Source organism: Schistocerca cancellata, unplaced genomic scaffold (genome assembly GCF_023864275.1).
Source record: "Schistocerca cancellata isolate TAMUIC-IGC-003103 unplaced genomic scaffold, iqSchCanc2.1 HiC_scaffold_422, whole genome shotgun sequence".
NCBI lineage: Eukaryota > Metazoa > Arthropoda > Insecta > Orthoptera > Acrididae > Schistocerca > Schistocerca cancellata.
Window position 1 is genome coordinate 68,824 of NW_026046439.1, and position 15,762 is coordinate 84,585.

Here is a 15,762-nt window from a genome sequence, read left to right on the forward strand (position 1 = left end):
AGAGCTGCATCCTACCCTACGAGAACACACAGCAGCGGCACAAAAATGAGACGTAAAAACTGGCAACGGTGGGATTCGAACCCACGCCTCCGAAGAGACTGGTGCCTAAAACCAGCGCCTTAGACCGCTCGGCCACGTTACCGTTGGACCACGAGCGGCAAAACGTTTCCTTTGTAGTACAAAGATCACTCCGAAATGTAAGTGTCTTGGCAATCGCTGTGCCGTGTATGTCCACTGCTCTCCCACTGGAAGCGTCTCTTTAGGCCATCCACAACAAGAAAATGCCGTGCCCGCCGTATGGGAGCGACGCCACTTGTCTGTAGCTGTCGTAGTTAAGGAGACAGCAGCTCCTGGATTCGAACCCACGCCTACGAAGAGACTGGTGCCTTAAACCAGTGCCTTAAACCAGTGCCTTAGAGCGCTATTTTTCGTAGTATTTTTTCCATGCAGCAGATCCACACATGACGTGGCTCACTGGAGTAGTATGCGACATAGGATGGAAAATACAGTTCCCGCCCGGGATCGAACCGGGGGTCCTTCTGCGTGTGAAGCAGACGCGATAACCGCTACACTACTTTTTTATTTTTGAGCGCTCGGCCACGCTACGTGCGCTGCATTGGGCGCCAGTTTTCCCAGCATTTGTAGAAACAGTGCACGTCACAGCTTCCTGTTCTGCTGGCACTGGTTGCTCATCCATCGCACTTCAAACAACTGCCCTTTTCGACTGCAGAGAGCAGCGGACGTCCGCGCTCTGGGAGGCGACATTACATGTTGGTGATGAAGTGGTAGTACAAACTGCGGCCTGCGGAACACGAGTGAAAAATCAAGAGAGCACTGTAATTTCGAGTACTCGTGCACTATCTCTATAGCAACGGCAGCAAGGCAAAACTTTCAAAAGTGCCGTGACCAGGATTCGAACCTGGGTTATTGCGGCCACAACGCAATGTCCTAACCACTAGACGATCACGGCCACGGAGGCGCCCGCCAAAGCAGCTGGCGGGAATGCAAGTGGCGGCACACAGCAAAGCCCAGCCCACAGTGTCACGCCACAGCAGTGTCAGACACGTTCTCCATCACATGTATACAAACAAATGAACGCGCCTGCGCTGTCAGGACACTAACTACAGTGGTTAGCTGCATTCACCTCCGTGGCAATGTCTTGCAGTCCTCCAAGCCTCTTCGCTACAGGTACGTGGCTCGACAACAAGTGGACACACGCCGCATCTCTCTCGCCTTCGGGTGTTGCCGTGACTCATACTTAACGTAGCTTTCTGCACGCGTCAGCGTAGCGTCAGTCGAGCAAAGTCGAGACAAGTCGCATAAGAGGAGCAACAAAAACGCGCATTTCCGGTACCGGGAATCGAACCCGGGCCTCCTGGGTGAGAGCCAGGTATCCTAGCCACTAGACCACACCGGATAACGACGGCAGTGCTCTTCCAGCGAACGCAGCAATCAGGCACGGTTAACTGACAACTGTAAAAAAATCCACTCTCTCACGTTATAGAACGGCGTGCTCCGGACGCATTTCGTGGACACGAACGCCAGCAATGATGAGAGCAAAAGGCGCTTACAAATCCTGTCGTTGCACCACGCACTGTTCTACGGCAATTCACGAAGCAGAAGCTGTTTTCTTTGCAGGCAATGAGTGCAGCCGTCTTCGACACAGGAAACAATTACACGTTTGGCAGCTGTGGGATTGGAACCCACGCCTCCGAAGAGACTGGTGCCTGAAACCAGCGCTTTACACCGCTCGGCCACGCTACCTACACAACACGCGCGTCACAAGAGCTGCATCCTACCCTACGAGAACACACAGCAGCGGCACAAAAATGAGACGTAAAAACTGGCAACGGTGGGATTCGAACCCACGCCTCCGAAGAGACTGGTGCCTAAAACCAGCGCCTTAGACCGCTCGGCCACGTTACCGTTGGACCACGAGCGGCAAAACGTTTCCTTTGTAGTACAAAGATCACTCCGAAATGTAAGTGTCTTGGCAATCGCTGTGCCGTGTATGTCCACTGCTCTCCCACTGGAAGCGTCTCTTTAGGCCATCCACAACAAGAAAATGCCGTGCCCGCCGTATGGGAGCGACGCCACTTGTCTGTAGCTGTCGTAGTTAAGGAGACAGCAGCTCCTGGATTCGAACCCACGCCTACGAAGAGACTGGTGCCTTAAACCAGTGCCTTAAACCAGTGCCTTAGAGCGCTATTTTTCGTAGTATTTTTTCCATGCAGCAGATCCACACATGACGTGGCTCACTGGAGTAGTATGCGACATAGGATGGAAAATACAGTTCCCGCCCGGGATCGAACCGGGGGTCCTTCTGCGTGTGAAGCAGACGCGATAACCGCTACACTACTTTTTTATTTTTGAGCGCTCGGCCACGCTACGTGCGCTGCATTGGGCGCCAGTTTTCCCAGCATTTGTAGAAACAGTGCACGTCACAGCTTCCTGTTCTGCTGGCACTGGTTGCTCATCCATCGCACTTCAAACAACTGCCCTTTTCGACTGCAGAGAGCAGCGGACGTCCGCGCTCTGGGAGGCGACATTACATGTTGGTGATGAAGTGGTAGTACAAACTGCGGCCTGCGGAACACGAGTGAAAAATCAAGAGAGCACTGTAATTTCGAGTACTCGTGCACTATCTCTATAGCAACGGCAGCAAGGCAAAACTTTCAAAAGTGCCGTGACCAGGATTCAAACCTGGGTTATTGCGGCCACAACGCAATGTCCTAACCACTAGACGATCACGGCCACGGAGGCGCCCGCCAAAGCAGCTGGCGGGAATGCAAGTGGCGGCACACAGCAAAGCCCAGCCCACAGTGTCACGCCACAGCAGTGTCAGACACGTTCTCCATCACATGTATACAAACAAATGAACGCGCCTGCGCTGTCAGGACACTAACTACAGTGGTTAGCTGCATTCACCTCCGTGGCAATGTCTTGCAGTCCTCCAAGCCTCTTCGCTACAGGTACGTGGCTCGACAACAAGTGGACACACGCCGCATCTCTCTCGCCGTCGGGTGTAGCCGTGAATCATACTTAACGTAGCTTTCTGCACGCGTCAGCGTAGCGTCAGTCGAGCAAAGTCGAGACAAGTCGCATAAGAGGAGCAACAAAAACGCGCATTTCCGGTACCGGGAATCGAACCCGGGCCTCCTGGGTGAGAGCCAGGTATCCTAGCCACTAGACCACACCGGATAACGACGGCAGTGCTCTTCCAGCGAACGCAGCAATCAGGCACGGTTAACTGACAACTGTAAAAAAATCCACTCTCTCACGTTATAGAACGGCGTGCTCCGGACGCATTTCGTGGACACGAACGCCAGCAATGATGAGAGCAAAAGGCGCTTACAAATCCTGTCGTTGCACCACGCACTGTTCTACGGCAATTCACGAAGCAGAAGCTGTTTTCTTTGCAGGCAATGAGTGCAGCCGTCTTCGACACAGGAAACAATTACACGTTTGGCAGCTGTGGGATTGGAACCCACGCCTCCGAAGAGACTGGTGCCTGAAACCAGCGCTTTACACCGCTCGGCCACGCTACCTACACAACACGCGCGTCACAAGAGCTGCATCCTACCCTACGAGAACACACAGCAGCGGCACAAAAATGAGACGTAAAAACTGGCAACTTTTTTTTTTTTTTTTTTTTTTTTTTTTTTTTTTTTTTTTTTTACGGGCCTCCCAACTCCCCTTATAGCCCGGCCTTGCGCTCTCCATAATTGCCGTCGTTGGCGAGCTTCGGTGGCTATACAATTAGTTGATGTAGCTCCCCCGACGACAATGAACGTGAGTGTTCCCCCGTCGATCCAGATATTCCTGCGTAAGAGCAAGTAGTACCTCCGGCTGGTCCAATGGTCCAATACGTGGGAACATACATGCGAAAGGAAAAATGAATAAATCCCTCCAAAATAATGCAACGGAATGTATTGGTATGCAGCTAACAGCACACATACGAGGAGAGAAAAAAGAAAATACTTTCCTAGAGAAACTAATAAATAAACAAGAACCTTAACTTCAAATTAAAGTAATTCGACCCGTGCGTCATTGTAAGCCATATCTGGAAAGCACCACATCAACCAACTTGAAACTGAAAAACGCCGATTGACCACCTCGGTCATTTCCACACGGCAGTAAAAAAAAGCACAAAGAAAGCACATAAAAAAAAGGAACAATTGGTTAGGCAAGGCACAGACCGACAGGAAACTGCATGAAAGTACACAAAGTACAATGCTGCAAGAGAGGTCCGTGCCACTAATTAAAATAATGGAAATCAAAAAGCGTCCACCGCTGTAAGAAAAATAAAATAAGCAATAGAACATCGGCCACTCGATGATTAAACAAAAAAGAAAGGATGACGGAGAACTACGAAAGCATCAAGGTGCGCACGACAGTAAATTTCGTCGAGCAACGTATACACAACATGACGGAGACTTCAATTTAATATTTTCGTTACGTTACGTTCCTGTCTAAATCTGTTCACTTCATGGACGGTACAGGGAAACTATATATAAGGAATTAATCAGAATCAAGTATAATTTAAACTCTTGTTGAATACATGAGACAGAGCAGCATTCAAAAAATTGGAAAAAGTCTCTTGATAAGTTGCACGGACGCGTTCGGTATTATGTTCAGTCCAAAGGTAAGTAAGGAAGTCCAGTTTATCAGTCAATCCGAGAGAAAACATAGAATGAATAGTGTGTCCAATGATCCAAATCGTGGCATTGCGTTTGGCTACAGGGTAAGCCTTACACTGCGGCACTATGGCGTCGATCGCGGTCACATGATGCGTAGCCACTCTGTTAATCAAGCGTATCATATCACGTGCAGTGTCCCAAACAGCGCTGAATTTGCGACACACAAAGCGATGTTCAAGAGTGTCCTCTTCAACGCACATTTCACAAGCACTGGACCGGATAAGATGGATGGACTGTAATTTTGAGTTCGTCGAAATGGTACGATTCACTAATTTATACCACGTCGCACGTACTTCCGCCGGGACGACCTTAGATGAAATGTTTTTCCACACGCTATCCCAGTCGTACTGCGGCAGCCGTCGTTCCCATTTATTCTTCGATGGATTCCCGCGAAGTGCTCGTATGATATCACTGACCGTGCGTCCACTGACATAGCTGCTAACAACGTAACTACCATAAAGGTAGAAGTGGCGCACATAATTTACCGTATAAGGAACATCAGAAACAAAAACTGGAGCAGCCACCGAATGTGGTCGATATTTGGCAAACAGAACCGCCGTCACACTACGAGGCCCTTTTTCAACCACCGCAGTAGTCCTTCGAAAGAACAACGCCGCACATTTGGCGTGGAGATCAACCATACCCAGCCCCCCCTCCGTCACGCTCAAAGTGCACGTGTCCATGGACACCTTAAAAATATTGCCTTTCCACAACAGCCAGTAGACTGCGTGTTTGATGGCACGTTCAAGTTTTTTCGGCAATGGCAGAATCTGGGCCAAGTACCACGCTTTGGCAAGTACACAGGTATTTATGAGGAATACTTTTTCGCCAAGCGCCAGATTCCTGACAGCGTGGATTTTCGCCAGCGCACGAATCTGATGAAGCGTCGTGCGCCAGTTTAGCGCCGCCATCCGTTGGACGTCGTCCGTCAGAACAATGCCCAGAACTTTGTACTGCTGTTTAATACAGTACCAGTGACGGTGGACAGCACGCATGCGCGGCGTGAGGGGGAGTAGAGCCGTCTTATTAGTACTGACGACCGCCCCAGTCGCTGCCTCAAACTGTTTCAGAGCACTGTACAGCCTATCGATGTCACCCGGCTGTTCAATAAACACCCCCAAATCATCAGCATAGGCCTTGCAGATTAGGTGCTCGTCACCCACTCTGATGCCCCGACATTCATGGCAAATGGAACGAAGGAGAGGGTCTAAAGCTAAGGCATACAGGCCCATCGAGAGAGGGCAGCCTTGACGCACAGAACGCCTTATTTGTATCGTATCACTGAGGTGGCCATTAATGCTAACGCGTGACGTGGCATTGCGCAAAAAATTTTGAATCAGCCGTGTAAACTTCAGCCCGAAACCCATTCTGGTCATGACTTTCTGTAAATAAAAATGACTTATTCGATCAAATGCATTTTTAAAATCTACTAATAAAATTCCAGCAGTCCGCACCCTGGCGCTTTTGACATATCCTATACAGTCTCTATATGCCAAAATAGCATCGAAGATAGTTCGATCTCGTACAGCGCACGTCTGATTTTCACTGAGAACTTTCGGCAGAACTTGCTTCATCCTAATTGCGACACACCGTGCCACAATTTTGTAATCCGAGTTTAACAAAGTTATAGGGCGGACATTGTTAATGCTCGGCACAGCTGTGGTTTTCGGAACGAGGGCAATACAGCCCTCTTCAAATTCTGCCGGTATAGCAATGCCGTTTTGAATGTCATTGGCAACTGCAAGTAGAGTATCGCTCAGAACATTAAAAAACTTGAGATAAAATTCTACTGGTATCCCATCTACACCGGGAGATTTCCCCCGCGGACTGCCGTGAACAGCCTCCCTTAGTTCCTCAAGAGTAAAGGTTGCGTTAAGATGAGCCCTATCGGTGCGGCTCAAAACATTTGGCGTCTGTTGCAATAGCCACCGCATCGCGCCAGGAATCACAGCGACATCGTTGAAAAGAGACGCAAAGTGCTCAGAAATTTCCCGTTCAATTTGGCCCACGTCAGAGGTTTTTGTACCGTCACGTGTGATCCAAGTATCAATGCGTAACTTCGCGCGCCTCCTTCTCTCCCTATTTAGATGGTACACAGATAACGCCTCCCCGTCCACGACACCCACCGGCTGACTTCGAATAACCGGGCCGTCACATTTCTGCCTCAGCTCGTGGAACAGTTTGGCCTTAAATTGCTTGAGAGTAGGAAGAAGTTCGGGCTGGGCTGTAACTCGCTGGGCGAGATCACGCAGACAACTCTGATAAAAACGCGCTGTCTCACGACGCCAATGAGCAGCTTCACGGCTAAAATTAATTAAAAATGCCCTTATAGCCGGCTTAGCAACCTTCACCCACCACTCAAGAGTGCTGCGTGCTGCAGGCTTGGCCTGCAAGACGCTTTGCCACATGACCGTAAACTGTCGATTAAAATGTACATCACTTAAAAGGCTGCAGTTAAACTTCCACAACGTCTTCCGACGAGGAATACGGGGAAGAGAGAAAATGAGTCGACATACATAAGCACAGTGATCAGAAAAAAGAACTGGATGAACTTCTGCCTCTAAAACATTAGTCACAAGCGGGGACGACACATAAATCCTGTCAAGACGACTATGGCCCGTGGGATAAAAATAGGTAAACTCCGTTGTGTGAGGGTGGAGCACACGCCACGTATCTCGGAGCCGGAGTCCATCAACTAGAGCAGAAAGTCCCGGACACCTATTGGGTCTAGGCTCCTGGTCCCTGTCTTCTATAACAGCATTAAAATCTCCCCCAACAACTAAGTTGTCCCGATTGCGGTGAAGAAAATAACAGAAGTCCTGAGAATAAAATCTGTTCCTTGCAGGCGTGCTACCAGAAGGGGCATAATCATTAACAAAAACAAAACCATTAACAGTACACGCAATAGCACGGCCATCCGGCAAACATTCAATACCTTGTACGTCATGACCAGAACGGACTAAAATCACCGTGCCTGTTCCTTCCAATGACACTACGTTATCAATAACAATAAAATCTGTAAAAGTAGCAAAAAACGACAAGGCGTCACGCGTAACCTCTTGTAGAAATGCTATGTGACAATTATTGGCACGTAAAAAGGCGTGCAGGGCGGACACCTTGTACTGACTACGCATCTTGTTTACATTGACAGTAACAACATTCCACTGACGTGGATCAGACGCCATTCGGAGATAAAAAAAAAAACACAAAAGAAACAAACAGACAACAGGAAAACCTGCATCACCAATTAAAATGTGTGCCGCAGAATTAGACAGGTTATGCACGGGTTGAAGTCCCGTCATCCGTTTCCTCCACATCCGCCGACCAATCCAGCCGGTCACGGGGAGGAGGGGGCTCGGGCACGCCTGCAAACTCCATAGGCGCGTCTGCCGTAGATCTGGACACCGCCGTGGGGGAGGAAGCTAAGGAAGGTGTCGACCCAGGGTCACGCACAGACGTATGAGTGCGCCGAGGGTGTGGGTCGCCAGATTTCCGTTTGACAGGCATTTGAGCAGACGGCACAGCGTCCATGGCCAAGTCAACGTCCGTTTCGGAACCCTGCGTGCGCAAAATATCTTTAAGCCGGCGAACAGCCACGTCACGCTTACTGTCGGCAGGGGTGGTTTTCTTTACCGGCTGACTACGAGAAATGTGTCGTTGCTGGCCACGGCCTGACGTCGACGCCGGCTGGGGCGCAACTTCAACACGCTGCGGGGTCCGCTGCGAACCTTGCGGTGTCGGTTGGGACTGGGACGGCACGACGGCCCGACGGACCGGAGACGGGCTGCGAACCCGTCCGGAAGAAAAACCTGATTCCAATCGACCAGAAGTACTGGCACAACGCAAACGTCGAGGGTTGCTAGTACCGGCAGTATTCCGCTCGCGTCGCGATTTGGGGGCCTCTGGAAGCGAAAAACTCTCGTGGCGGTGGCCAGTAACATGGTCGGAAGTATCCACACTCGCGGACGCAGCACGCGTGGGGAACACAGGGGCGGGGTCTGATCCTGACAGCGTCACATCTCCCACGACCGAGTCCGATACTGCCACAGAGCTTACTGAGGGAGCGGATGCTAATACTGATGGCGTCTCAACAACCAGAGCAGACAATGAAGCCGTACGTAACGCAGCTTCATTGACGAGGCTAGATTCTGTGAATGGCACGCGTTCCGGAACGAGTACCGACACTGTGTGTTGCTCGCTAACGGAAGCGTCCTGCGACGCAGTCACATTTTCCGAAAGAGAACTAACAGTCACTTCCGACACAACGCTATGTATTGGCAAAGAGGGTGAGGTGTCCATTTCAGTAGCGTCCGCCGAGACGGCGGTTTCCTCAGCGCGTCGCGCGTCGCGGGGGGTGGGACCAATGGCGACTGCTGCCCACGTCATCTCGTCTTGCCTACTACCACGTGGCAGCTGTACCGGCCGCCTACGCACAGGACAGTCCTGCCGGAAATGACCAGTACTATTACAAAAAGAACACGTCTGGGGCTGACCGCTGTACGTTATGAAAGCGCGGTGTCCTTTAATATAAACAAAAGAAGGAATATGTTTCTTCACTATCATTTTTACACTACGGATACCGTTATCCACTTGAAAAAGATAAGCAGCTGACCATTTTTCCTTTGACACCGACAAAACAGTGCCATAAGGCGTCAAAGCACTCGAAATCGTTTCGTTCCGCATTTCAAACGGTAGATTGAAAACACGCACTGTCCGTATACCAAAACCAGCATTAGACAACACAACATTACTAATTCTGCCATCAAAGTGCTTAAATTGTCGCACACCGTCATTGGCCGTTACAAGAGTGTCACACATTTCGGGAGTTGGCAACTTCAAAAACAAAGAGTTCAAAAAGGAATCCAATTGCAAACCAAGAACGTCACTGTCCGTTAAGTTCAAATCCTCGCGAAGCCATTTATGAATTTCGAAAGCGGACGGCCGAATTACCGATCGATCAAAGGCGCACTGAATGTTATTCTGACGATCCTCGGAATCACCGTGATCCATTGTACTCACTTCCCTAAAAAGTACAGCACAGATGAAAAACCGCGCCGCGAAGCAACCGCCGCCGCCGCCACGAAGCACCCGTAAACACCGCCCGACACGCCGGAGCGAGCGCGCGATGTGTTCGGGCCCACGACTCCGAAGAGACTGGTGCCTAAAACCAGCGCCTTAGACCGCTCGGCCACGTTACCGTTGGACCACGACCGGCAAAACGTTTCCTTTGTAGTACAAAGATCACTCCGAAATGTAAGTGTCTTGGCAATCGCTGTGCCGTGTATGTCCACTGCTCTCCCACTGGAAGCGTCTCTTTAGGCCATCCACAACAAGAAAATGCCGTGCCCGCCGTATGGGAGCGACGCCACTTGTCTGTAGCTGTCGTAGTTAAGGAGACAGCAGCTCCTGGATTCGAACCCACGCCTACGAAGAGACTGGTGCCTTAAACCAGTGCCTTAAACCAGTGCCTTAGAGCGCTATTTTTCGTAGTATTTTTTCCATGCAGCAGATCCACACATGACGTGGCTCACTGGAGTAGTATGCGACATAGGATGGAAAATACAGTTCCCGCCCGAGATCGAACCGGGGGTCCTTCTGCGTGTGAAGCAGACGCGATAACCGCTACACTACTTTTTTATTTTTGAGCGCTCGGCCACGCTACGTGCGCTGCATTGGGCGCCAGTTTTCCCAGCATTTGTAGAAACAGTGCACGTCACAGCTTCCTGTTCTGCTGGCACTGGTTGCTCATCCATCGCACTTCAAACAACTGCCCTTTTCGACTGCAGAGAGCAGCGGACGTCCGCGCTCTGGGAGGCGACATTACATGTTGGTGATGAAGTGGTAGTACAAACTGCGGCCTGCGGAACACGAGTGAAAAATCAAGAGAGCACTGTAATTTCGAGTACTCGTGCACTATCTCTATAGCAACGGCAGCAAGGCAAAACTTTCAAAAGTGCCGTGACCAGGATTCGAACCTGGGTTATTGCGGCCACAACGCAATGTCCTAACCACTAGACGATCACGGCCACGGAGGCGCCCGCCAAAGCAGCTGGCGGGAATGCAAGTGGCGGCACACAGCAAAGCCCAGCCCACAGTGTCACGCCACAGCAGTGTCAGACACGTTCTCCATCACATGTATACAAACAAATGAACGCGCCTGCGCTGTCAGGACACTAACTACAGTGGTTAGCTGCATTCACCTCCGTGGCAATGTCTTGCAGTCCTCCAAGCCTCTTCGCTACAGGTACATGGCTCGACAACAAGTGGACACACGCCGCATCTCTCTCGCCGTCGGGTGTTGCCGTGAATCATACTTAACGTAGCTTTCTGCACGCGTCAGCGTAGCGTCAGTCGAGCAAAGTCGAGACAAGTCGCATAAGAGGAGCAACAAAAACGCGCATTTCCGGTACCGGGAATCGAACCCGGGCCTCCTGGGTGAGAGCCAGGTATCCTAGCCACTAGACCACACCGGATAACGACGGCAGTGCTCTTCCAGCGAACGCAGCAATCAGGCACGGTTAACTGACAACTGTAAAAAAATCCACTCTCTCACGTTATAGAACGGCGTGCTCCGGACGCATTTCGTGGACACGAACGCCAGCAATGATGAGAGCAAAAGGCGCTTACAAATCCTGTCGTTGCACCACGCACTGTTCTACGGCAATTCACGAAGCAGAAGCTGTTTTCTTTGCAGGCAATGAGTGCAGCCGTCTTCGACACAGGAAACAATTACACGTTTGGCAGCTGTGGGATTGGAACCCACGCCTCCGAAGAGACTGGTGCCTGAAACCAGCGCTTTACACCGCTCGGCCACGCTACCTACACAACACGCGCGTCACAAGAGCTGCATCCTACCCTACGAGAACACACAGCAGCGGCACAAAAATGAGACGTAAAAACTGGCAACGGTGGGATTCGAACCCACGCCTCCGAAGAGACTGGTGCCTAAAACCAGCGCCTTAGACCGCTCGGCCACGTTACCGTTGGACCACGAGCGGCAAAACGTTTCCTTTGTAGTACAAAGATCACTCCGAAATGTAAGTGTCTTGGCAATCGCTGTGCCATGTATGTCCACTGCTCTCCCACTGGAAGCGTCTCTTTAGGCCATCCACAACAAGAAAATGCCGTGCCCGCCGTATGGGAGCGACGCCACTTGTCTGTAGCTGTCGTAGTTAAGGAGACAGCAGCTCCTGGATTCGAACCCACGCCTACGAAGAGACTGGTGCCTTAAACCAGTGCCTTAAACCAGTGCCTTAGAGCGCTATTTTTCGTAGTATTTTTTCCATGCAGCAGATCCACACATGACGTGGCTCACTGGAGTAGTATGCGACATAGGATGGAAAATACAGTTCCCGCCCGGGATCGAACTGGGGGTCCTTCTGCGTGTGAAGCAGACGCGATAACCGCTACACTACTTTTTTTTTATTTTTGAGCGGTCGGCCACGCTACGTGCGCTGCATTGGGCGCCAGTTTTCCCAGCATTTGTAGAAACAGTGCACGTCACAGCTTCCTGTTCTGCTGGCACTGGTTGCTCATCCATCGCACTTCAAACAACTGCCCTTTTCGACTGCAGAGAGCAGCGGACGTCCGCGCTCTGGGAGGCGACATTACATGTTGGTGATGAAGTGGTAGTACAAACTGCGGCCTGCGGAACACGAGTGAAAAATCAAGAGAGCACTGTAATTTCGAGTACTCGTGCACTATCTCTATAGCAACGGCAGCAAGGCAAAACTTTCAAAAGTGCCGTGACCAGGATTCGAACCTGGGTTATTGCGGCCACAACGCAATGTCCTAACCACTAGACGATCACGGCCACGGAGGCGCCCGCCAAAGCAGCTGGCGGGAATGCAAGTGGCGGCACACAGCAAAGCCCAGCCCACAGTGTCACGCCACAGCAGTGTCAGACACGTTCTCCATCACATGTATACAAACAAATGAACGCGCCTGCGCTGTCAGAACACTAACTACAGTGGTTAGCTGCATTCACCTCCGTGGCAATGTCTTGCAGTCCTCCAAGCCTCTTCGCTACAGGTACGTGGCTCGACAACAAGTGGACACACGCCGCATCTCTCTCGCCGTCGGGTGTAGCCGTGAATCATACTTAACGTAGCTTTCTGCACGCGTCAGTCGAGCAAAGTCGAGACAAGTCGCATAAGAGGAGCAACAAAAACGCGCATTTCCGGTACCGGGAATCGAACCCGGGCCTCCTGGGTGAGAGCCAGGTATCCTAGCCACTAGACCACACCGGATAACGACGGCAGTACTCTTCCAGCGAACGCAGCAATCAGGCACGGTTAACTGACAACTGTAAAAAAATCCACTCTCTCACGTTATAGAACGGCGTGCTCCGGACGCATTTCGTGGCCACGAACGCCAGCAATGATGAGAGCAAAAGGCGCTTACAAATCCTGTCGTTGCACCACGCACTGTTCTACGGCAATTCACGAAGCAGAAGCTGTTTTCTTTGCAGGCAATGAGTGCAGCCGTCTTCGACACAGGAAACAATTACACGTTTGGCAGCTGTGGGATTGGAACCCACGCCTCCGAAGAGACTGGTGCCTGAAACCAGCGCTTTACACCGCTCGGCCACGCTACCTACACAACACGCGCGTCACAAGAGCTGCATCCTACCCTACGAGAACACACAGCAGCGGCACAAAAATGAGACGTAAAAACTGGCAACTTTTTTTTTTTTTTTTTTTTTTTTTTTTTTTTTTTTTTTTTTTTTTTTTTTTTTCTTACGGGCCTCCCAACTCCCCTTATAGCCCGGCCTTGCGCTCTCCATAATTGCCGTCGTTGGCGAGCTTCGGTGGCTATACAATTAGTTGATGTAGCTCCCCCGACGACAATGAACGTGAGTGTTCCCCCGTCGATCCAGATATTCCTGCGTAAGAGCAAGTAGTACCTCCGGCTGGTCCAATGGTCCAATACGTGGGAACATACATGCGAAAGGAAAAATGAATAAATCCCTCCAAAATAATGCAACGGAATGTATTGGTATGCAGCTAACAGCACACATACGAGGAGAGAAAAAAGAAAATACTTTCCTAGAGAAACTAATAAATAAACAAGAACCTTAACTTCAAATTAAAGTAATTCGACCCGTGCGTCATTGTAAGCCATATCTGGAAAGCACCACATCAACCAACTTGAAACTGAAAAACGCCGATTGACCACCTCGGTCATTTCCACACGGCAGTAAAAAAAAGCACAAAGAAAGCACATAAAAAAAAGGAACAATTGGTTAGGCAAGGCACAGACCGACAGGAAACTGCATGAAAGTACACAAAGTACAATGCTGCAAGAGAGGTCCGTGCCACTAATTAAAATAATGGAAATCAAAAAGCGTCCACCGCTGTAAGAAAAATAAAATAAGCAATAGAACATCGGCCACTCGATGATTAAACAAAAAAGAAAGGATGACGGAGAACTACGAAAGCATCAAGGTGCGCACGACAGTAAATTTCGTCGAGCAACGTATACACAACATGACGGAGACTTCAATTTAATATTTTCGTTACGTTACGTTCCTGTCTAAATCTGTTCACTTCATGGACGGTACAGGGAAACTATATATAAGGAATTAATCAGAATCAAGTATAATTTAAACTCTTGTTGAATACATGAGACAGAGCAGCATTCAAAAAATTGGAAAAAGTCTCTTGATAAGTTGCACGGACGCGTTCGGTATTATGTTCAGTCCAAAGGTAAGTAAGGAAGTCCAGTTTATCAGTCAATCCGAGAGAAAACATAGAATGAATAGTGTGTCCAATGATCCAAATCGTGGCATTGCGTTTGGCTACAGGGTAAGCCTTACACTGCGGCACTATGGCGTCGATCGCGGTCACATGATGCGTAGCCACTCTGTTAATCAAGCGTATCATATCACGTGCAGTGTCCCAAACAGCGCTGAATTTGCGACACACAAAGCGATGTTCAAGAGTGTCCTCTTCAACGCACATTTCACAAGCACTGGACCGGATAAGATGGATGGACTGTAATTTTGAGTTCGTCGAAATGGTACGATTCACTAATTTATACCACGTCGCACGTACTTCCGCCGGGACGACCTTAGATGAAATGTTTTTCCACACGCTATCCCAGTCGTACTGCGGCAGCCGTCGTTCCCATTTATTCTTCGATGGATTCCCGCGAAGTGCTCGTATGATATCACTGACCGTGCGTCCACTGACATAGCTGCTAACAACGTAACTACCATAAAGGTAGAAGTGGCGCACATAATTTACCGTATAAGGAACATCAGAAACAAAAACTGGAGCAGCCACCGAATGTGGTCGATATTTGGCAAACAGAACCGCCGTCACACTACGAGGCCCTTTTTCAACCACCGCAGTAGTCCTTCGAAAGAACAACGCCGCACATTTGGCGTGGAGATCAACCATACCCAGCCCCCCCTCCGTCACGCTCAAAGTGCACGTGTCCATGGACACCTTAAAAATATTGCCTTTCCACAACAGCCAGTAGACTGCGTGTTTGATGGCACGTTCAAGTTTTTTCGGCAATGGCAGAATCTGGGCCAAGTACCACGCTTTGGCAAGTACACAGGTATTTATGAGGAATACTTTTTCGCCAAGCGCCAGATTCCTGACAGCGTGGATTTTCGCCAGCGCACGAATCTGATGAAGCGTCGTGCGCCAGTTTAGCGCCGCCATCCGTTGGACGTCGTCCGTCAGAACAATGCCCAGAACTTTGTACTGCTGTTTAATACAGTACCAGTGACGGTGGACAGCACGCATGCGCGGCGTGAGGGGGAGTAGAGCCGTCTTATTAGTACTGACGACCGCCCCAGTCGCTGCCTCAAACTGTTTCAGAGCACTGTACAGCCTATCGATGTCACCCGGCTGTTCAATAAACACCCCCAAATCATCAGCATAGGCCTTGCAGATTAGGTGCTCGTCACCCACTCTGATGCCCCGACATTCATGGCAAATGGAACGAAGGAGAGGGTCTAAAGCTAAGGCATACAGGCCCATCGAGAGAGGGCAGCCTTGACGCACAGAACGCCTTATTTGTATCGTATCACTGAGGTGGCCATTAATGC

At 50.2% G+C, this 15,762-nt stretch overlaps 11 non-coding genes across 11 annotated transcripts; all 11 read right to left on the reverse strand.

The window, feature by feature from the left end:
- Positions 1-60: 60 nt before the first annotated feature.
- Trnal-uag (transfer RNA leucine (anticodon UAG)) lies at positions 61-142 on the reverse strand. Its single transcript has one exon. It is a non-coding gene; the product is annotated as a tRNA-Leu (tRNA).
- A 756-nt stretch (positions 143-898) lies between these two features.
- On the reverse strand, positions 899-970 carry Trnah-gug (transfer RNA histidin (anticodon GUG)). Its single transcript has one exon. It is a non-coding gene; the product is annotated as a tRNA-His (tRNA).
- Positions 971-1,345: 375 nt separating this feature from the next.
- Trnae-cuc (transfer RNA glutamic acid (anticodon CUC)) lies at positions 1,346-1,417 on the reverse strand. Its single transcript has one exon. It is a non-coding gene; the product is annotated as a tRNA-Glu (tRNA).
- A 427-nt stretch (positions 1,418-1,844) lies between these two features.
- Positions 1,845-1,926, reverse strand: Trnal-uag (transfer RNA leucine (anticodon UAG)). The gene has a single exon. It is a non-coding gene; the product is annotated as a tRNA-Leu (tRNA).
- Positions 1,927-2,682: 756 nt separating this feature from the next.
- Trnah-gug (transfer RNA histidin (anticodon GUG)) lies at positions 2,683-2,754 on the reverse strand. The gene has a single exon. It is a non-coding gene; the product is annotated as a tRNA-His (tRNA).
- A 375-nt stretch (positions 2,755-3,129) lies between these two features.
- Positions 3,130-3,201, reverse strand: Trnae-cuc (transfer RNA glutamic acid (anticodon CUC)). The gene has a single exon. It is a non-coding gene; the product is annotated as a tRNA-Glu (tRNA).
- A 7,453-nt stretch (positions 3,202-10,654) lies between these two features.
- Positions 10,655-10,726, reverse strand: Trnah-gug (transfer RNA histidin (anticodon GUG)). The gene has a single exon. It is a non-coding gene; the product is annotated as a tRNA-His (tRNA).
- A 375-nt stretch (positions 10,727-11,101) lies between these two features.
- On the reverse strand, positions 11,102-11,173 carry Trnae-cuc (transfer RNA glutamic acid (anticodon CUC)). Its single transcript has one exon. It is a non-coding gene; the product is annotated as a tRNA-Glu (tRNA).
- Positions 11,174-11,600: 427 nt separating this feature from the next.
- On the reverse strand, positions 11,601-11,682 carry Trnal-uag (transfer RNA leucine (anticodon UAG)). The gene has a single exon. It is a non-coding gene; the product is annotated as a tRNA-Leu (tRNA).
- Positions 11,683-12,441: 759 nt separating this feature from the next.
- Positions 12,442-12,513, reverse strand: Trnah-gug (transfer RNA histidin (anticodon GUG)). Its single transcript has one exon. It is a non-coding gene; the product is annotated as a tRNA-His (tRNA).
- A 364-nt stretch (positions 12,514-12,877) lies between these two features.
- On the reverse strand, positions 12,878-12,949 carry Trnae-cuc (transfer RNA glutamic acid (anticodon CUC)). Its single transcript has one exon. It is a non-coding gene; the product is annotated as a tRNA-Glu (tRNA).
- Between the last annotated feature and the right edge of the window lie 2,813 nt (positions 12,950-15,762).